Source organism: Suricata suricatta, chromosome 12, assembly GCF_006229205.1.
Source record: "Suricata suricatta isolate VVHF042 chromosome 12, meerkat_22Aug2017_6uvM2_HiC, whole genome shotgun sequence".
NCBI classification, from domain to species: Eukaryota; Metazoa; Chordata; class Mammalia; order Carnivora; family Herpestidae; genus Suricata; species Suricata suricatta.
The window spans coordinates 67,535,261-67,557,549 of record NC_043711.1 but is presented as its reverse complement, the minus strand read 5'-3'; the positions used below and the strand labels follow the sequence as shown (position 1 = coordinate 67,557,549).

The following is a 22,289-nucleotide window of genomic DNA, read 5'->3' as shown; positions in this document are numbered from 1 at the left end:
AGATGCCTATTGGATATCTAAGAAAAGATGTCTAGTAGCTAGTTATTTATGTATAAACCACACTTAGGGGAGAAATAAGGATATAGCCTGTAGATACAGATTTGCAAGCATTAACATATTCCATTTCTTAACGTGGTATCCATGAATAGGCTTCAAGGACTTCACAAACCCCAGATGTGCCTACGTGCATTTTTCTAGGCTGGGGATCTGTGCTGAATATCTCCAGATCCATTCTCTGTCCTAGTCTGTACCACCAACAGGCTGGTAGTTTGGACTGCATTACCTGGAATCCTCTACCATTCGATATATGTCATTTAATAGATTAGCCATTGGGAGTCACTGGCAGGAAATGACAGGAATGGGTAAGGTAAAGTTTGAGATATTTCTTCCCTCTCACTTCCTACTTTGGATCTCATTTCTGGCAGAGGCTGTATTCCTCCAGGACTAAAGCTCCTATCCAGAGACTGATCTTTCATGGAGCTAGTGGTCACAAGCCTCCAGTAACAACATTTTCTCCCTGTGCTTTCAGTACTGAGCAAAGAACTATATGCTCTTGCTTATTTCTTGGTGTCTTGACATATCTTCCTGGTTGCATGAAACCTACCATAACATCTAAGGAGTCCCTTCATTCTAGTCTCTGTGCCATCAGAGGTAAATTGTTTCTTGCCAGACTCCTGACTAATAAATGGTACAGGTGTCATTTTTTGATACTCTAGTATGCATCTGTTACAGGAAAACAAACAAAAACAAAAATTCAGTCGAACTATGGAAATGGTTGACCTCACCCACAAGTGTGGCCTCTGAACCATGCCTTGTGAAGATAGTCAGGTTTCTTAACGGACTTACTTTTAAACACTTTCTAGGTTCGGGGTGAAAAGAAGTTATTATTGCTACACATCCCAGATGAAACTGTACCCAGCAAGTATTGTCCCAGATTTATAGGACTGGCTTTGGATATTGCTGAGCTTAGAAGAGAAGGGAAATATGAGAGTTTAGAATGTGTGCAAAAAGGTCTAACTACAAGAGTAAGGCTGAGTGTCATACTGGGAGCTTCAATCTAACCTCAATATTCTTGTGGTATTTTGGATATTTTTTCCTCAACTTTTTTGGTTGCAAGAAGGGGCTTTTTAAGTTGTTCTTTTTAAATTTATTTTTGAGAGAGCACAGGTAGGGGAAGGGCAGAGAGAGGAGAACAGAGGATCTGAAGTGGGCTCTGTGCTGACAACAGTGAGCCCAATGTGGGGCTCTAACTCACAAACTGGGAGATCATGGCCTAAGCCGAAGTGGGATGCTCACCCAATTGAGCCATCCAGGCACTCCAACCAGGAATTTTTTGTGTCCAAGAAACCCAAGAATGTCTCTGCCTTGCCCAGCTAAAACTGTACTTGCTGGAGCTCCCAAGAAACTTCATTCAAGCAATGCTAGTGAACAGGGCATCAGAATACTGCTTGCAGATAGATGTTCAAAGACACAGAAGATTAGAATCCTGCCAATGGCTGTCATGATCCTGAGTGCCAATGCACTGAAATGATTAAGAAAGAAGAAGAACTTTTGAAGGCTTCTATTCATAGGGAGTCTCAGCAGTGCTGAATGAGAGAGAAACAGCACCAGTGGGGGTTGAGTGCTAGTTACCTAGAACCTGATCAATAAGATGAGGAGAGGAAGGTGAGGATTCCATCAGCTTGGCTGCCATTAAAAACTGATATAAAGGGGGCATTCGAGAGGAACACCCCAGTGGTTCAGTGAAAGCTGCAGTTCAAGACTTACACAGAAATTCCTGCTGTCTTCAAATTTGAAAATAAAGATCAAGTAAGAGTGTGGCATTATACATTGTAAACTCAATCAGTAGCTTATACTCTAAACAATCAGTTTAACTCTATTTCTCTCGTGCGCATTCTCAGTGTATCTGTCTCTCTGGCAGAATTTGTAGAAGTATAAGGAGAGGGCTAGAAACTAACACTCTTCCCCTATATTCTTGTCAGTCAGTCTCTTCTGCCTGATTTTTCCTACTGACATTCTGCATCAACATATTCTTTTCTTCTAACTTTTTGCCAAATGTGAAACATCAGATAACTTGGAGGCCACTGACTTTGTATGACCATGTTCATAACATGCCATTCTTAAATGTAGCCAAGTCAGTAATTCTTCAGAAGTTGTTGGATAGGATTGCTTATGACAGTGAGAATGGGACTGTCCACCTATTTTCTCTTTCAGTGGAGTTGGGGAGTAAAAATATTAGAGTTGGAAGAGTCCCTAGAAATAATTTTATTTTTTTACATTAAAAAAATCTTAGAAATCTGTATTTAAGCAAAATCTTACAAGTATATCAGTGTATGAAACAGGTCTGGTTCTGGATGAGGTTTGTTCAAAGTCTGAGTCTATACGAGAACACCCATGGCTCCTCCCAGAGTCACCACGGTGTGAGCTCTTGAGAATCCTCATTGTTTCCGAAGTCCAGTTGGAAAGTCTTCAGTCTGCTGCAGCACAGGAAATAGATGACCTAGCTAGCTGGAGAATCTCCTAGATCTAGGAAACTGCATATCAGCGCACAGTACTTTGTCTTCTTCCTCAATTGCCTCTTGAAATCTGCATTAGATTCAAGAGATCACATACCTGACACCTCCTTCAGTACTGCCCCCAAACTACTCATTTACCATAGAACTGTTTATCTCATAGGTGTGTGCATGAACATGTATGTATGCACATATGTGTGTGTATTTGAAGAGTGTATTGGTTATGGGTTTTTTTTAATGAGAAATGAACCAATTCTGTAGGTGAGTGTCAGCCTACTATTTTAGCTGATGAGTATCTGACCATACTTCATGCTATACCTCCCTTATTTAAAATGGCACACCTAAGTTATTTATTTACTCTGCCATTGTCTTTATATTTGTACATGGTACTCATGTTCCTGCTTTGTTGTACAGCTTTTACTGTTATGGGATGAAAAAAAGAATCTAAGTGATAGTCCCAAGAGTACTGATAAAATGAACATTGGGTGGTACAAGGCAAATTTTATGAGAGCTCTAGACAGAAAAAGAGAGTCAAGTTCAGGAAGCAGTTAGGGATTGGAGGAAGTCCTTTGATAGATATTGTAACCATCTTCACTGCAGCCTGGGATAATTGGCAAATGCTTGTGTGAAGAATAGTGGGAATACAAAAACAAAAATAAAAACAAATGAATGCAAGGCATATCTCAACTTCAGATATGGAGAGAAAAGAAAAGTAATTTCTATTTTTTAAATTTATTTATTTTTGAGAGAGCAAGACAGAGTGTGAGCAGGGAAAGGCCAGAGAGAAATGGAGGCACAGAATCCAAAGCAGGCTCCATGCTCTGAGCTTTCAGCATGGAGCCCGACAAGGGGCTCGAACTCACGGACCACAAGATCATGACCTGAGCTAAAGTCGGACACTTAGCTGACTGAGCCACACAGGCACCCAAAAAAGTGATTTCTTATGTTTGATATGGAGAAGACATATTCATAAAGACTGCTCCAAGGACCCCACATAGGATAGATTAGTTCTACCATTTCAGGGAACTTGTTTCTTCAAACCAGATGATACATGCATTCATTAGACTAGATAAGGATATAGTAGTCAACACAAAAGAAAGCAAGATCTTTTTCCCTTTGTGTTGTCATATATTCTAAACAATTTTCATCTCTATTATTAGCATAGGCTTTAAAAATACTGATCATATCAACTGGACTGTAAATGATACTTGAATGTTACCACTAAGTTACTGGTATAGCCACTAAGTCATAACAAATAGAGCAGACATGGTCAAGAATTATCCAGAATTGGGGGCACCTAGGTGGCTCAGTTGGATGAGTGTCTGACTTTAGCTCAGGTCATGATCTCGTGGTTCATGGGTTCAAGCCCCACATTGGGTTTGCTGCTGTCAGCACAGAGACTAGTTCAGATCCTCTGTCCCCGATCTCTCTGTCCCTCTTCTGCTTGTGCTTTGTCTCAATAAATAAACGTTAAAGAATTATCCAGAGTTAGAAATAGCATAAAAGGATATTTTTAAGGAAAAAACACTAGTTGTAATCAATTGTGTGTAAGTTGAAGGAAATGAAATATTGGAGGAACTTTAGAAACAAAGTAAAGAAGTAATGCTCCTTAGTTAGAAATCTTGGCTGATGAAAGATACTAAATATCAGTTTTCCTTAATGCAACATATTTAAGAAGAAAAGTAGATTTTACTCCTGATTCCACTACTTATTGCTATGTCCTGTCAGAATCTGCTCAACCTTAAAACAGCTCAGAAAGGTTCCACTCTTATGATAATGGAGAAACCACACCTGTCACACTTAACTCTGAGGGTTACTATGAATATCCAATAAGATAATGTATATGAACATTTCCTATGAACTTAGGAATTCATAATAGTTTGATTTCCTTTTCTCAGAGGGACCATATGGAATGCTATAGACTTAGCTAGATGTGAACCTTTCCTTTTAAAAGACCATTTATTTTGTGTCTTACTGGATGAATAACCATCAAGACTAGAGAATGCTGGTAACAGTAAGTTTTTAACCAACATCCCCTGAGGAGTACCCTGAACTTCTCAAAAAAGAAATGAGGGTATCAGCTTCCTTTAGGTTTGAAATTCAAGAAAAGAATAAAGAGATATTTAAGTTTGATTGGGACCAGGAGACATAATTTAAGCTGGTTCTTAATCTATTATAATAGTAAGTTCTTAGGCCTCATTTCAGAAATGACCTTCTTTCAGAATATAGGTGGTATCTTTAAGATCTAACCATTGATGAGCTTACCAAAAGCAATGTTTCCCCCATCAGAAACATTCCCTCTCAGTGTAGTTAGAAAAGTAAAAATCTTACCCAAGGTGGTCATCATTCATGTATCATAAATATTAAATGGAATTGGTTGGTTGCCTACTGAAAGTTTTCTTTGAGTTTTTTAATGCAAAGAGGTCATTCCTGTAGAATATTTTCTGGTAGTACATCTTATTTCCTAATCCAGCTGTGATGTAGAACCTTTTCTGTCTCAGCAGGAAGAGAAATTTATACTCCAGTTATTTACTTTTGGCAAAACATTTCCTATTTTAACCTATTTGAAAGTGTAAAAACATTTTTGTTGTTGTTGGGGAGAGGGATGAATTATTCATACAATTTTCTTGCTTTACACCAGAACAATGATACATCATTCTTTAAATATCTGTCAGACAGGCTTTCAGTTTTAACTCTTTTAGTTTCTGTTCCTATAATTCACATGATCAAGACATTGGATTTGCATCAGAAGCAAAATGCTCCAAGTCATTCTATGTTCTATATAATTTCTTAGCTGTTAAAAAAAAAAATCACCATTTTGGAGCAATCTTACACCCACACCTGGTTTGAGGTCACTTTCTTGTTGCCCACAGAAATCCATTAGAAACACCCCCAAAACAGCATATGGTTCAGTATATTTGGGTTATAGCTATGCCATGTGTCAAAAGTCTAAAACTTTTTATTTTTAACAATTGATCTCAAGCATATGCAAAATTATCAATTAGAAGAAACAATCAGCATTGTTTATAATAGAGAAAACCCAGAAACTAATTAAATGTCTAATATTAAGTATAAGGAAATTTTGAAAAATTCATAAGAACTAGCTAGTGAAAGTAATACTGTAAACATTGCTTTTGAATATGAAAATAATTTTATGTAATTATAAATAAAATAATCATATTATAAATAGCATGAATCATGTGATCTGATTTTGTATAAAAATATACATTAATTATTTAGATTAAAAATTCACAAAACATGGCCTGAAAGAGCACAGACCAAATTGACAGTGTTTATCTTTGATAGTGAAAATATAGGGAATGTTTCTATTTTCTTTTTTTATTTATAGCTATTTTGTGAACATGTATTATCTGTATCATAAAAAGTAAGAAAAATTATAAAATAATACACACAACTTCAAAGAAGAGGAGACTGTAGGAGAGGAAAGTGGTGAAATTGAGTGTGGTTTATCCTGATTTAGTATTTCTCTTTTCAATTCTATCAAAGGAAGGAAGGAAGGAAGGAAAGAAGGAAGGAAGGAAGGAAGGAAGGGAGGGAGGAAGGAAGGAAGGAAGGAAGAGGAAGGGAGGGAGGGAGGAAGAAAGGAAGGGTTAAGCCTTAAAATGTAAGTCTGAAAACTGGTTGTTTTTGCATGTCTTTTATCCTGAGGTTCAAATACCTTCGTGGATTCACACTTTGTGACTAATTCCTACATTTTCACTCTAATTTTCCTACTTACTTGACAAACAATTATAGGTGATACTCGCCTCTAGATCTTTCATTATTAGGTCTCAACTAAAAAAATAACAGATAAGTGTACTGAGTACTCACTCACCATGTTCCAGGCCTATTCACTTACTTGCTTTTCACAGGACCTTGTGAGGTAGGTGCTGTTATTCTCCCTGTTTTACATGAGCAGAAACTGAAGCCCAGGCTGGAAATGATATAACCTTGTAGTAGATCTGGGATTCAAGTCAAACAAGATGATTCTATGACTCTAAAGCCATATAGATATATGTGAAATATGTCACATGGTATTTAATATTTACCACTCTAAATTAATAAAAACACCTACTTGAAATGGAACTTTAAAGAATTTATCAGTATATTTTTCTTGAAAGAATAAAGCAGGTTTTTTTCCAGCTGAGTCTCTGCTTTTATTTAAATAGTTTATTGTCACGTTGGTTTCCATACAACACCCAGTGCTCTTCCCCACAAGTGCCCTCCTCCATCACCACCACCTCTTTTCCCCCCTTCCCCTTCCCCTTCAACCCTCAGTTCGTTTTCAGTATTCAATAGTCTCTCAGGTTTTGCATCCCTCTCTCTCCGCAACTCTCTTTCCCCCTTCCCCTCCCTATGGTCCTCTGTTAGATAGTTTTTTTTTTTAAGACAAGGAAAAAATCCCAGAGTGTTATTTTCACAAATGCTTATTAAGAAAGAGCTTTAGAAATTTTGATTCATAATTTCTTCTCTGCAATATATATTTTCTGAATATGTATCCCATCTCCATTTGATGTCTGTAGAATAAGTAATTGGTTTCTTTCTTTTTCCTTTTTTCTTATATGTAACCCATAAAATCACCAGAACCTGAAAACTCACTCTGTTTACAAAGGTTCATTTCATTATCACCTCACATCTTGTTTTCAGGAAAGACAGGTATCAAAAGCATCTCAAGTTTAGGTTTTCATTGCTTAGTGTCAAAGTTCAAACACTAGGAAAAAAATTAATCCTTATAAAAATCTCATTGCACATGATATTTAAAAGCTACTTGACATCTAGACAAACAAGTGACAACAAATGTTTTCACACTTTAATGTTTAAGTTCTTTTAACTATTTCACACCAATCTCTTTCCACAGTCTTAAAAAATATATATTTTCCCATTTACCATTTTCTCTTTACCATATCTATATATTTCTATATGGCCACTTTTTTTCTTCCTTTTTTCTCCTTTTTCTTTTCATCACTTTCATTTTTCTCCTCTGATAGTTCCTTTTCATCCATACTAATAATATGGATGGGAATAACATGCAAAATATCTGGTTTTAAATATTTTTTTAAAAAGTTAATAATTACCTTTGATGACAGGAATGAATAACATTTTCTGAGAATAAAAACAAAGAAGCTATTGCCAGAACTTTTCAAAAAACATAAGACAGAGAAGTAGCTTTTACCAGGAAAGATTTTATTCCAGTTATTGGTAACAGAAAAACTGACTTGAAAAAATGGACTTTTGTCCTTCATATAACAAATCCAAAGACAGGTAATTCTACTGTTACTTCACCAACTCAGGGACATCAGGCCCAAGGTCAATATGATTTTCTTGATTTTCCCTCTTGGTGGTAAGGGGTTGGTGTAGCTTTTGCCATCATGCCAACATTCAAGGTAGGATGAAAGAAAAGATATTTATCTGGAGAGCAAAATTTTCCTCAACATTCTCTGCAAGTTCCTATTTGCACTTTGTAGCCACAGTAGGGCTCATAGGGCCAATTCTACTTGCCCAGAGCTGAGCAGTGTGTTTTACCCACTAAATATTGCCACCTGCGTAATAAATAAAGTTTCTCTCAATAGAAAGGGAAGGTCAATAGCAGAGAGATGTATTAGTTATACAGTTCTGTGCAGCATATTAACCCCAAATCTAGTAATTAGTAATTTGAAAGCACATATATTTACTGTCTTACACTTTCTATAGATCAGGAATTTAGGATCGACTAAATGATGGCTTACTCACTTTTAGCAGGAGGCCCTGTTCCTTATCTCATGGGCCTCTCCATCGGCTGCATGTATAGATGACAGTAGACAGTACTCTGTCTCACAATCAAGTTTCAATACAAGCAAAAAAATCTTTTGCCACAAGTGAGTTGGTTTTTTTAGAGCATTTCACAAGTGATCGACTCAAGTCATAACACCTCTAATGTATAGTTGAATTTACTATGCAGTAAGTCCGAAATTAAGCATGGTACCTGTTTTAATTTGCTAGGGTTGCCATAATAAAGTGCCACAGGCCGAGTGGCTTAAGCAACATAAATTTATCTTTTCACCCACATTAACACTGATTGCGGTATGCCTACGTGATATAGCTATACTTCTGTGTCGGACATCCTATTGGCTTTTCCTAATATGCATCAGGAAGAGACCAAAGCACTGCCAACTGATAAAGAAGCATATACAGTTTCTTTTCCAGGCAAATCTCATTGGGTTTAATAAATAGCATTTGAGACTATATGTGTTATCTTCAAAATTAAAGTTACTTAATTACTGGTGTTTTTAACCCAAGGTTATAGTTTTGTTTATTATAATTAACCTTATAATATATTTTATAATAACATTATAAAAGAATAAACTTTATAGACCTTGGAAGTAAAGTATTAGTACACAACTTAAAAGAAACAGGCAGTAGTAAAAAGCACCAGCTCTTGTATTTGTATGCTTTTTGGTTACCTGAACTTAGAACATCTAAACTTGGAGGTCATACTAACCAATGAATGATTCTTTTTTTCTCAACAGTGCTCTATAACCTTTTAGAAATTTGCCAACCGGGTAAAGATACTCTCCTTAACAGCCTGCTGGTTTGCTAGAAGTGTCAAAGCTCAGGATATCTGCTTTTAAATTGCCATGTTCCAGGTCTAATTATTTTCTTTCTATTGGGGCAAGAGAACTGTAATGCGGAAGTATAATCATTAAACACCAGTGAGTAAGAGAAAGAACAGAGTCTTCTTGAATTCTGCGGTGAATTAGCTTCCCGTGCAAAGCTGGGGCTGGGGCTAATTTCTCTCTGAACATTCCCTTCTCAGTACTTTGAGAGGTCCCATAAAATATAAAAGAAGACTACAGAACTCTTGGAGTCTTTAAGGAGAAGGAAAGACAATGGATTAAAAAGCCATTATTACTTGTTGACTTGTAGACGGTTAAGAGTTAAAAGTTTGTTAACCCCTAAGTGTCAGCGTGTTTTATAAATGAGTGACATAGTATGCAATTCAGGCTACACACACGGTGAGCATTGCCACTTGAGTAAATGGCTTGGAGATATATACAGCTACTTTGAATCCTCAGATTTTATACCCTCAGATTTCTATGAAACCTATTTTACTGTGTCACAGATTATTTATTATACTGGCATTCATGAATCTGCGTTTTTCTGTAGTTCTCAGCTACTTGAGTAAACGACCATGTGACCAAACTCTCTCAGAAGCAGGGTGTGCTATTGTAGTTATTACAAGGCTGAGAAATCACAAGCCTTTGGCTCTGTGAGAGTATGTGTGTTTACATGTGTGTTTATAATGCATGATGCTACTGGGCAGTATGCTAAGTAAATTATTGTGTATGTGTTTATGTGTATTTATTTACCGCATAGGAAACAGTAATACACATGGCAGAGGTTGAGCTAAGTGCTTTTGCACATCATCTGATTTATTTTTATAATACTTCTCTGATGAAGGTATTTATTAGATAAAGAAACTGGGACTCAGCAAGTGGCTTAGATGGGATTTGGACAGAGGTTTGTCTATCTCTAGAGACCATTAATGTAAGCACACGGTGACCATATTCTTCCCTTTCACTGCAAAACATCTCCACTAATTTGCTGATGCTGAGTACAACTAATTTTATATAGGTCCATGAGGGAAAAAAAATTTAGATTTCTCTGGGAATTCAAAAAACATCTGCCCTGATATCAACCTTTGAAAATTATAGCAGTAAGCAGGAAATTGGGTTACTTCTGTGATCACATTGATAATTCCAATAGGCAAATTGTAGTCACAATGAGTCCCTGGAGTCCAGCCAGCCTGGCAGCCTTGATGTTGGCCTCAGTGGAACTGAACCACATGTGTGTGGGCGGGAGTAGTCCTGGATATGCCAGGGCTGCTTAATAGTCAGTATTTCACAGACTGACTGAAGAATCATGGCTGAACAAATCTAAACCCACAAAGGAAAATGAGTATCAGAGGAACAAGCCAGTGTCCTCTCACATTGCAGCGTAGAGGGAGTTTCCTGCAGCCAAAGAGTGGGGTCAATTAGCCCACAGTCTGGATTTAAGGGTTTCACAGGTTCCTGGTATGAGAGATCATTCACATCTCAGGTCTAACAACTTGAGATGAGTAATTGAACATGTTTAAGCCTTAGTGTCCATACCTGCAAAATGGAAATTTCAGAGTTGTTGATGAGGATGAATGAGGCTGTGTTTTGAAAGGAACCACAATACAGCACCTGGTCCGTAAAGGTATAATAGTAGTTGTAGCAGTAAGGATAATAATAGTACTGCTCTTTGCGGCCATATATATCAGGGATTTTGGCGCAGTTGTCCTCAAAGGTATTGTGTCAGATTTGTCACTGGAGTCTTAGTTTGGGCCATTGTAACAAAATGCCATGGACTAGGTGGCATATAAACTATAGAAATTTATTTTTGATGGTTGTGGAAGCTGGGAAGACCAAGATCAAGGTGCTGGCAAATTAGGTGTGTGCAGTGGTCTGCTTCCTAGTTCATAGACAGCCATGTTCCTGCTGTGTCCTTATATGGTGGAAGGGGCAAGAGAGCTCTATGGGGGTCTCTTTCATAAGAATACTAATCTCATGCTCACTTTCACAACACATATACTAAAACTGGAATGACACAGAGATTAACATGGCCCCTCAGCAAGGATGACATGCAAATTCATGAAGTGTTCCATATTAAAAACCTAATCTCGTTTTTAAGGGTTCTACCCTCATGACTTCATCACTTCCAAAGGCCCCAACTCCAAACACCAGAACACTGGGGATTAGATTTCAACATATGAATTCTAGGGGGACACAAATATCCAGTCAATGGCAGAATCTCTGCTTGAACTTGGGATCATGCTGTCTAGATGGAACCTATCAGATCTCTCCCTACTGTTTGGACATTTTTTTTTCTTTTGCTTTTTCCAAGACCATTTTAGAGATGAACATACATTTGTATAATCATTTGCAATTTTTAAAAACTTTTTATTGAGTATATTGCATATGTGGGAATGTACATATCCTAGGCATATGCCTTGATAAAGTTTCACTGACTGGACAGGTTTGTAACCAGCACCTGGTTGAGAAACAGAGTGTTTCCTCCAGTCACTACATGCCTCCCCTCCCCGCCCAGGACGTGTATCCTCAGCATTAAGAGATTAGTTTTGCCTATTTTTGATATTTAAAAACTAGAGCCATATAGTTTGTACATGCTTATATCCCAGTTCTTTCACCCAACATTAAATCTGTGAGTTTTATCTACATTTCACATACAGCAATGCTTTGCTCTGTTTTGTTTTAAAGAAATCACTATTTAATATATTCTATTGTGAGAATACACCTCATTTTATCCATTTTCTTTTTGATGAACACTTGGGTAAGTTTCCAGTTTGGGAATATTCCGAATAGAGATTCTGTGTTCTTGTGCATGCTTTTTAGGCTTCAAATGAGTATTTGTACACTGACAAGCATGCATATTTGCCTAGTTTTGGGATTTCTAGATCATAAGGTATGTATATGCTTATAATCCTTTGGAAAATACATGAATCAATTTACATTGCCACCATAGGTGAACTGGACTGTTTTGAATGATTATTGGTTATTAGGAATTATTCTCCCTGCATTGTGATTCCTCTTACAGCATTCAGCTGAGCAGAATGCGGCCGAATCGAGGGCTGGTCCGCGTGGGCACTAGACCCCTCAGGATGGCTGAGAGCATGGCATATGCCCTGTAATGTGTGCGAGAGGCTACAGAGTTATCAGACCCATGCATTTCTGCTCCTGGTTTACTGCTTGATATATTTTGATGGCAATGGCAGTTCTTCACAGCTGCAGATTTCTTTTCCTAATGTTTTCTTGGAAACTGAAACGAGTTTAAAGCAGCCTGATTCCTATAGACCACACAAGTTAGAAGAAGCATATTAGATAACACAAATATTGGCTAGAGTGGCGCCAGAGAACAAAAAAGAAAAAACTTACTTATTGGGTAACTAGTAGATCCAGGCATGAAATCCAGTAATACACTGTTTAAACATAAAAGGTTAAGAAGAAAAACTTGTTTGAAATTGTAGAAGTGTCTGACAGCTAGTGTAAGGAATGTGTGAGTTTTCACACTGACATCCCCCTACACCAAGGGCAGTTTCAACTTATCAGGTGGCCTCCAATTTTAGCAATGAGGAGGAAAATGGCTTATAAATATGATATCTCATGTTAATTCAAACCATTCACAACCTTTATATTTTGAGAAAAATCATGATAAAACCACAAGCCAGCAGGAACAAGTAAAAATTTCAATAATGGATTGAGCATTTACTGAGCTTGAGGTCTAATACATTCTTTTCGCACTTTAATCCTCAAACCTTGGCAGCTTTTAGTATTTTCACTCTCCTTTTCCCCATGGATCAGTCCCAGAGACATTAAGTAACTTGTCTAAGTTCCCAAAGTTTGCAAATGACAGAGCCATTTTCAAATCCAGGTTTATCTGATTCTTCACTGCCTCATGTTGCCATAGGAACATGAAAGGGAAGTCGTATGTTTTGGCAGTAAATAGCAGAAACTCGGTTTAAAAAACTATCTCATAGACTTCACAAATGCTCTTTAAGTCTCCATCATTCCATTCTCTCTGATAGGAGTAGCCAAATATCACCTGGTTCTTTCATTTTCTGCTCTCTCAGAAAGACCAGCCAGGCCTAGAGGACTGTCTTCATTGTCTTCCCTCTTCCCTCTGTGTTCATCTCTGTTCCCTTCTGTTTTAATTTTCTAACTCTTCCCTCTTCTCTGCATTGGCCTTATCAGTAAAATGGGTCCTTAAATTCTTTGGAAGTCTTCATTAAGACAACCTCCCTAGCCCATTTCCAAAATTAATTAGGAAGCATTTGATAGGGTAGCAAAGGAATTCATCATAGTTTGGGGGAGTGATATTCGTGCAGACAGGTCTTTCTGGGCCGCGGTTCAAATAACATCAGAGCCATCATATTATGTTGCTTCTGAAGATACAGATAATGTGAGCTAAAGTGACTTCGGGGTGTTTTTTTTCTGGCTATATCAAGAAAATACATAAGAGTCAACATTGCATTGGACAAGATTATGAGTGGGGAAAAAATGGCCAGACTTGTTCTATCAAAAGTCATTATCAGATGTCTTCATTCTCAACTCAGAGTGTACATAAAACAATCTGCTGCTCACAGCATGACCACAACGGTTTAGTTCTCTTCCTAAATCAGGACTGTGGTCATCTCATGTCTAATTCTCAATATTAGCTTATGCGTTTTCTATGCATAAAAATTTCGGTTATTTTCTCACTTCATAGAAATGCAGTCCCTTTTATCTTTAAAAAGGTAATTATAATGATTATAATGGCCTTTGTATGATGATACACTCACGTGACAAGATCACAGTTGCATTTTTCCCATTTCCACTGAGAAGCTGTAAAGGAGTCTTTGGATTTATGTCATTATTTCTGTTTCCTCCTCTAGCCCATCATTTACAGAAAGCTGACAACACATGGCATTTAATGAGCAGGTCACTATGGCCTTACAGCTCTGTGTTTTTCAAATTAGAATTTAACTTGAAACTTTACATTGTACCATGTACTATAACTCAGTTTTCTTATTCATTATAGATTTCTATTGTTGAACAATATGGTAAAAATAAAATTATATTCACCAAATTCTTAACAGCATGCTTACTTACTAATCTTTATATTCTCCATTTTCTCCATATCCTCTTTATTTTTTATCTACTCTAGACCTTTTATTTTAAAACTTTTAATACCTTACATAATCACCAGTCAATATTTATTAGATCGTTATCTCCTGTATTTAGATTCATTTCTTATATTTTAACAGATACAATGAAAGTAACTGCACAGGAAATTTGATTGTTTACTGTGGGCCAGGCCTTATGTTAAACCATTAGATTAACCCCTTTAGTCCTCACCTCAATTTGGTGAGACAGGCATTATTGCCCCTTTTTTTTACAGATGAAGAAACTGGGTCTCAGAGAGGTTAAGTCATTGTCCCAATGTCATACATAAGAAAGGTCAAATAAGGATTCATGTTCAGGATTCTCTGCTATCAAGCTGCTCTTAAGAGTGAGAGCACATTATTCTGCTTTTGAAATGGGTGACCTTTCTTCTTTGTTGTAAAGTCACATGCAATATTGTATCTAGAGGGGAAAAGAAAGGAAATTCAAAAAACCCTGATTCACCTAATTGCCAGTGCATTGATAGTGTTGAAACAAATGTGTAAGTACCCAGAGAAGTGTAGGGGTGGTGTTAGTCAGTCAAAATCTATTCAGATACTAGCAATTGGCTATTTTTATAAAATCTAGCATCCTTACAAAACAAAACAAAAAAACCTTTTCAGATAACTGAATTTTATTGATTCAAGTACCAATTTAAAAAAGTAACTTTTAATGGAAATCTTCCTAAACCATTCTATAGGCATTCCTGCATATTTAGACAGACCACCCAAGGGCATCACTTGAAAAATCCAAAATTTTACTATGCAGTAGAATATCCCTAAATCTCCTTTTATTTGTTTTCAGCTTTCCTCTCTTGATGTTATTGTTCTTACATTTGAGTTGACTTGATTCTTCCCTCAGTTGCTTTTTCTTCGAGTGTGTTATGAACTGCAAAACCATGTAACACAGCATTGCAAAAAAAAAATCTATAGAGTGATTGGAAGTCTTAGAGAAAGTGTTAGAATAAAAAAAAACTTCAGTTATGTCGTTTTGGGGTACCAGAGAAGTATTACAAGTTTGTAATACTGATTTATTTATACACTGTTTTGTTCAGTGCACGTGAAATAAAATAATTGTAAAGATACATAATGATAAAAAGTGTGAGGACTAGAAATGGGTGAAAAAGAACCAACATGAAGGGGCTTTTTGGCAGCCAAACCAAAAATGCAGACTTAGTTAAAATTTTTATCATAGAAGATAATGCCTAACAGAGATAGCAGTACATTCCTTGTCCTAAGTCCTAAAAGAAAATTTTTAGGAGGCTTATTATATATCTTTTTTAAAATTCCTGTATTTAGGATTGTGTTATAGTGGATTAAAAGATGTTACTTCTTAGTATTCCTTTCAATAAAGTCATAATCATCATAGTAAACAATAATTGAACAATTATTATGCTAAAAATACTTTGAATCAAAGAATGAAATACAAAGGTTTGCTCCCTAAAGCCTTAATGATCTTGCTAGAAAACATAGACAGGACTCATATAGCTAGGCAACAGAAGTTAGCATATGCTGTCATTACTGAATTCATGTTAATCATAGATATAATATTCTCAACATAGTTCTTCAATTTCATGACTAAAATAAATTACTGAGGTTTCCCTAAATGCTTGTAGGACATTATCACCTAAGTCAGCCTAAATATCTGATCTACCAATTTTGTGGATGCCTGTATCCAATGACTGATTGATGAAAATGTATAAAAGTCTAGTTTGTGACAACTCTAAAGGGTGTCCCAGTTTTAGAGCTCCCCATGGGATCAGGTGAGGCACTGTGGTGACTGGATCATAGCTCGGGTTTCTTCTCCACTCATTATGCTTTCTTTACTTTCACCATGGCTGTTAATCTTGAGAATACTCCCTAATAAATTTCCTGGAGTGCATTCTCCACCCCACAGTCTGCTCTCCTGGAAAACCAACATGCCAGGGTATGGGTCACTTTGTGCAAGTCACTAAGACTTCTGTTCAAGAAGAATTACAGTCTAGTTTAACAGATGGTACAGAGTAGTGCGTAGTAGGTATGCACTAGAATGGGCTGAGAGCCAAATGAACCATTGGGATTCTGAATGCTTTTCCATCTCAGAAACCCAGGAGATTGCCGAGAGCCAAAGTAGTCAAGGAAGGTTTCTCTAGGAAGCTTCTCCTCTGTTTCCTTCTTATACTCAAAGGACCCATCTCAGAATGGTAATGAAACACTGCTGCTTTTCCATGCATGTTTATTTATAGCTGTGCATATCATTTTGAGGGATCATATTCCTATATCATTACCTTCCTGGAGTCTCTTTCTAAGTCTTAATGGTCAGTATGAGTCCCATGTAAGTACCAGCAGCCCACAAAGGCAAGCAAGAAGGCACATGTGTTTATGGCAGTAAAACCCTGTTCAGTTGCCACCTTTCTCTCACAGTTTGTCATATAGCTCTGACTCCCAATGAATGGCTGTGCAGTCATGTGACTCAGTAGTGCTTTTGCCCTAAATACTGGTTGTAAACACCTCTTGTTCTGTATGTCTCATATTTTTCTGTCTCTCCTCAGCATAACTTGCTCAGTTCAGAGTTCTGCTTTTCTCTCTGTTTATAGTGATACACAGTTTCAAAGGAAAGCCTTGGAAGATCCTGGTGATAATAGTACTTCAATGAAGTGCAACATTAAGTTGTCATCACCTATACAGGTGGTTTTCAAGTAGGGTTTCCCCAGAAGCAGACTGAGGCTCAATGATTTGAGGGTACGTAGTATATTGGCAAGGTGCCTCAAGGTAGGAGAGAGGAATATGAGCTAAAGAGGAGGCAGACAGTCAAGGAGGATCATCAAGCAACTGAGCTTAATCCAGCCAGGGGATTCTGGAAGCCCATTTAGATATGGACCTCACCCTTACCACCCAGTGGCAAAGGAGCTTGGCCACTAATACACCAACATCTGTCACTCTTAGGAACAGCTCCCTTTGGAGGTGAATTCCTCAGCACTTCCCAGCTCCCATGTGCTGGAGCAAACCAAGCTTTGGAAGCCCAAGAAATCCCTTTGTCAGAATAAATACATAAATAAAGTGCTGGTGCTGGCAGTCAGGCCTGTGGGCACTGAAATAAATGGTCAGGGCAAGGGGCTGTGATGAGGGGTCCTGTAATATCAGTGACACAGGCTGATGATCTCACACAGACCTTGCAGTCATATTGTACAGGCTGGGCTTTCTTCCTCACTCCTACAGCTAAGGAGTCCCCATTCTATTGACATTGTCTCCCAGCTAGTAGCTCCAGTGCTTCTCCTTTCTTTGCTATTTTCGCTATTTACTGATCAAGTACATTTTCTTTGTCATCCAAACCTCAAGAGTTATCACCCCTGATGCTTGGCTTAGTTGGAGGCGGGGTCCCTTTGCTGGAATGGGTACATTATATTCCTATTAAAGTTCTTCTCCAAAGCCCCCATCTCCAAGATGCCTCTCATATCCCTTTCCTGATGTTTGTGGCACCTCACTGTGGTCTTATTTTAGCACTTCTCAACATCTGCCTTGTATTAAAGGTAGTTAATAGGCATCTCTCTTTCTCACTAGCTTGTGAACTCCTGAAGGGCAGGTGATGCTGTTCAATTGCTGTGGCACCCACTGCAATCCTTCACGTGTAATGTGTATTTGATAAATGCTTGTTGAATTAGATTGAATAATTTAAACCCAAAGTAGGTTGGAAAAGGATGCTGTTTAGAGGGGGCCGCCGGCTTCAGTTACCTGCATAGGGAAAACATACACTTGATTTTTCTAACAGCTTGCATTCAAGCTGTCATTAAAATTAAAGTCCTTTATTATACTCTTTCATTGTTGCTGAAATAATATTCCCCATGCCTTGGAGCAGTAGATGTAACACCCTCTCTTAGTTATAATTTTGTGACATCAGGCATCAAGCAGTTCAGAAATTGCAAATGCTGGTAATATAACTCTACATATAGTATATCATTACAAATGAGAAAAACAGGGCCTGGAGGCAGGGATACTTTCTAGCATACTTTTTTGAGAAGAAAGAAAACTCAGTAGAATGACAGTAAATTTCTGTAAAAGCATTTTCTCCTAAAAAAAAAAGACAGTATCCATTTAGTTACCATTTAATAATTTCTGTTAACGTCTTGGTGGCAACATACTAAAGGAAACATTTTTTTTTTCTCTCTTGCACACACACACACACACACACACGCATAATTGTGAGAGAGATCATTTTAGGACTCTGGGCAGACATACTGGTCCAGGAATTAAATTCCTGGATTGGGAAAAAATCACTCTGCTTTCCTTGATATGTCCACTGTGTCCCCACCATCCTGCTCTTCCCTACACCCTCAGAGTGTTTACATAGTTCTGTGAGCTAAGTCTAATTTCAGTGAACAGGAGAAAGAGACTTTAAGGAGATACAAACAAGAAGAAAGGCTCACACTGTGTTTAAATGAAGTCAAATGAGATCATAGTTCAAGGGAGGGAGGAGTCTCCAGCGGGGACTTGGAGCCAAGGTGAAGACAATGGGCAAACTCTACTGACTGTCCTGTCCCCTTCAAACTGTTTCATCACACCCTCCACCATGCCTACCCCAAACAATGATGCTCACATACATACTATACCAGGACACTATAGTAGCAGAAACCCCAAATTACAGTGTAGGTTTAATTGTTGTTGTTGTAATTTTTCTTTTTTTTTTAATAATTTAAAATAATACATGGAAAAACAACTGAGAAGGAGGCAAACCAAGGATGATATGGGACATCCACAATCATTAGGGATTTATGTTCCTTTTATCGTCTTTCTCTGTAAATCTTTAGTGTTGTCTTGTGGTCCTGGGTGAATTGTTGGAGCTCTGTTAGTCACTTCTGTATTCCAGGCAGGAAGAGAAAGCAAGGGAGAGAGAGAAGATGAAAAACAATGCTCTCTGAGTTCATCAGCATCTTTTGAAGAGCTTTCCTGGAAACCCCACTCAGCTACTGTGTCTTACAACTCATTGTCCACCTCTATCTGAAAGTAGAAGAGGAAATGGATTTTAGTACCTATACTCCTTGCTCAATTTTTTTATTTTGATATTTCTTAAGAAAGAAAAAGGAGAGTGTGTATTAGGTTGGCAGAACACACAGACATATACAGTATTGCTTCTGTTTAGATGCTTATGTAGAGGGGACTTCAGAAGGGTAGTGACAATATGTATTAAGTCTGAATTCCCAGTTCTCTTGTCAATACTGTTGTGTTCCCTTAGAGTCAGAGAAAGGAGAGAGAGGGAGAGAGAGAGAGAGAGAGAGAGAGAGAGAGAGAGAGAGAGAGAGAGACCTAAGGAAGGGACTTGAAATTGCCTGAAGTATGGAAATCTCTTTTTGAGATAGCTTGCAGTTTTCAGCATCTGAATGTTTGTGCCAGACTTTAAGGCAGGACAGCTCAAATCCTTTATTAAGATGATTTCAATCCTCACCTCTTAATTGCCTTGACAATGTCTTCCCTTGGGGAGAGGTTGCTCTGGAAGGAAGCAAGTGCTATTACTCTCTTTTTACTGGCCAGAATTGTCTCTTTGTTCATTCTCAGCTTTCAAAAGAAGTTGAGCTGAATCCACTTTTAAACTATTAGAGATTCAGTATTAGAAGAAGAAAAAAAGAGATTTGAGTAGAGTTTAATGGGAATGGAGACCATGAGGTCCAGGGTTGAATTTTGTACCTTTAAAGTCAAAAACTAAAGTAGATCTTGGGGTGGCAGAAGGCTCAGTGCACCAGAAGCCATAGTCTTTGTTAGAGAGGAACGTCCACGCTTTTTGTTGAAATGATCACCTACCTCCTTAGAATTCCAAAGTTGGAATTTCCCATTTCACTTTTCAGGAAGGGCAGTAAAATTGGATGCTCTCAGGTTTCTAATTCTGCTTTTGTTGTCCTCTCAAATTCTGAAATAGGCATTTAAAAAGAGGAAGTGGAGGCAATGCAACAGATAAAATAGGGAAAGCAGTGTACGTGTAGGACTCGGGACAGGACGGCCACCACTGAGTTCAGTTGATTAGAGCAGTTTCTAAGGAGATAGAGGTTGCAACTTTAAGTCATACAAGGATCATTTAGCTCTATTTTCTTCCCCAACTACACACATAATGATAATCATAGCTACCAGATACTTATTGATCTTTTTATTTGATCTTCCATATCCAAAATGATCTAAATGGGATAGATGATTTGATTCCATATTAAATGTTTACTAAATACATGGTTACTTGTTAAGTTTTAATAATCAGTTTGAAACACCTTCATCAATGTTCTCTCAATTACCCTTTACATTTTAAGTAATCATTTCTGAAACTCTTTCATAAAGGAAATCATTGAATATATCGTAAGGAGTGAAATAAAAGTACATGTTTGCACTAAATTCTGGCTTATCCTCAAAGGTCATAAGAAAGAACACCTGTCATTGTTCAGGAGCATGCAGCTTTTTTCCCTGTCTGGGGAAAGTTCAAAGTTGACAGTGAGTTCACTTGAAGAGATGTAATATGAAGTCAAAGCAAAGCGTGGGTTGATAGGACAAGCAGGATAAAGTTTAGCAAGGAGCCTTGGCCCCTATCATCTGTTCCATGATCTCACCCGAAACAAAATCCTTGCTCTGCTTATCTCCCTAAGTATCCAGGAGATTTAAGTAGTAACTATGCTGTCTGCAGAGTGGGCACTGTAGACATAACACCACACCCCATTTTCTTTTTCACAGGAAGGCTCTGTTGCCTTGTTCAAACAACCTCAAAGGGACGCCCTATTCTTTTCTAGAGCATGGCAGAACAAAAGTATTCATCTTTTTTGTACTTTTTAAAAATGTTTTATTTATTCTTGAGAGAGAGAAAGAGATAAAGCATGAGTGGGGAAGGGGCAGAGAGAGATGGAGAGAGAGATGCAGAATCCAAAGCAGGCTCCAGACTCTGAACTGCCAGCACAGAGCCCAATGCAGGGTTCAATCTGGTGAACCAGGAGATCATGATCTGAGGGGAAGTTGGATGCTTTGTTAGTTGAACCACCCAGGCGCCCCTTTATTGTGCTTTGAGAGGATTTCAGGGCTGGTCTTTCTCAGATATTACTTTTTCTAAACAATAGTTCCTAAAGAAATGCTGCAGAGTTATTTCTGGACCACATAAATACAGGCAGTTGATAGGGAGCAACCGAGTGAATTTATAAGGTCTCTACTATAACTTTGCTTTTCTACTCTCTAAATATTTACCTAGAAAGATTTTTCATTAAATTTGGTCTAGCCCAGTCTATGATAGTCAAGTCTGAGAACGAAAAAGTATATATTCTCTAAATATTGAAATACTATACAATCTATAAAATAAAAAGTCAAATTTGTACCAGTGTGGAAAATGCTCCAAATTATTAAACACCAAGGAGTGGGTTAGGTTGCATAGCATTTATAATATTATCCCTCCTTTGAGAGGATGGGTAAGTAAGTGGATGGATGAATGGATGGATGGATGGGCAGACACATTTGGATGCCTGGCTGAGTGTAAGTACTTAAAAGTATTTTTAATAGTGGTTTTCTTTATAAACAAGGACTGTTAGAAAAGAGATGATTCTGATTATCTACTTTTAAGTACTGTTGAATTAAAAGAATAATAGGGCTTATCTGAGTGCTGAGAGAGTTGGCCATTTCCGTTTTCTTCTTATATTTTTCATATTAAAATCAAATTAATTTTGTTTTTAATGTATCTCTGTTATATATATATTTTTTAATATTTTATTGTCAAATTGTTTTCCATACAACACCCAGTGCTCTTCCCCTCAAGTGCCCTCCACCATTACCACCTCTCTTCCCCCCTCCCCCCTCCCCCCAACCCTCAGTTCATTCTCAGCATTCAATAGTCTCTCAAGTTCTGCATCCCTCTCTCTCCCCAACTCTCTATCCCTCCTCCGTTCCCCCTGGTTCTCCATTAGGTCTCTCTTGTTTTCCTGCTAGACCTATGAGTGCAGACATATGGTTTCTGTCCTTCTCTACCTGGCTTACTTCACTCAGCATGACACCCTCAAGGTCCATCCACTTTCCTATGAAGGGCCATATGTCATTCCCTCTCATTGCCATGTAGTACTCCATCGTGAATATAT

At 37.7% G+C, this 22,289-nt stretch overlaps 1 protein-coding gene and 1 non-coding gene across 2 annotated transcripts in view; both read left to right on the top strand.

The window, feature by feature from the left end:
• The window catches only part of LOC115274014 (ADP-ribose glycohydrolase MACROD2-like), a 1,308,895-nt gene that overhangs the window by 138,867 nt on the left and 1,147,739 nt on the right, over nt 1-22,289 (top strand). The gene's annotated exons all lie outside the window — the stretch shown is intronic.
• LOC115275562 lies at nt 11,081-11,184 on the top strand. Its single transcript, XR_003901631.1, has one exon. It is a non-coding gene; the product is annotated as a U6 spliceosomal RNA (small nuclear RNA).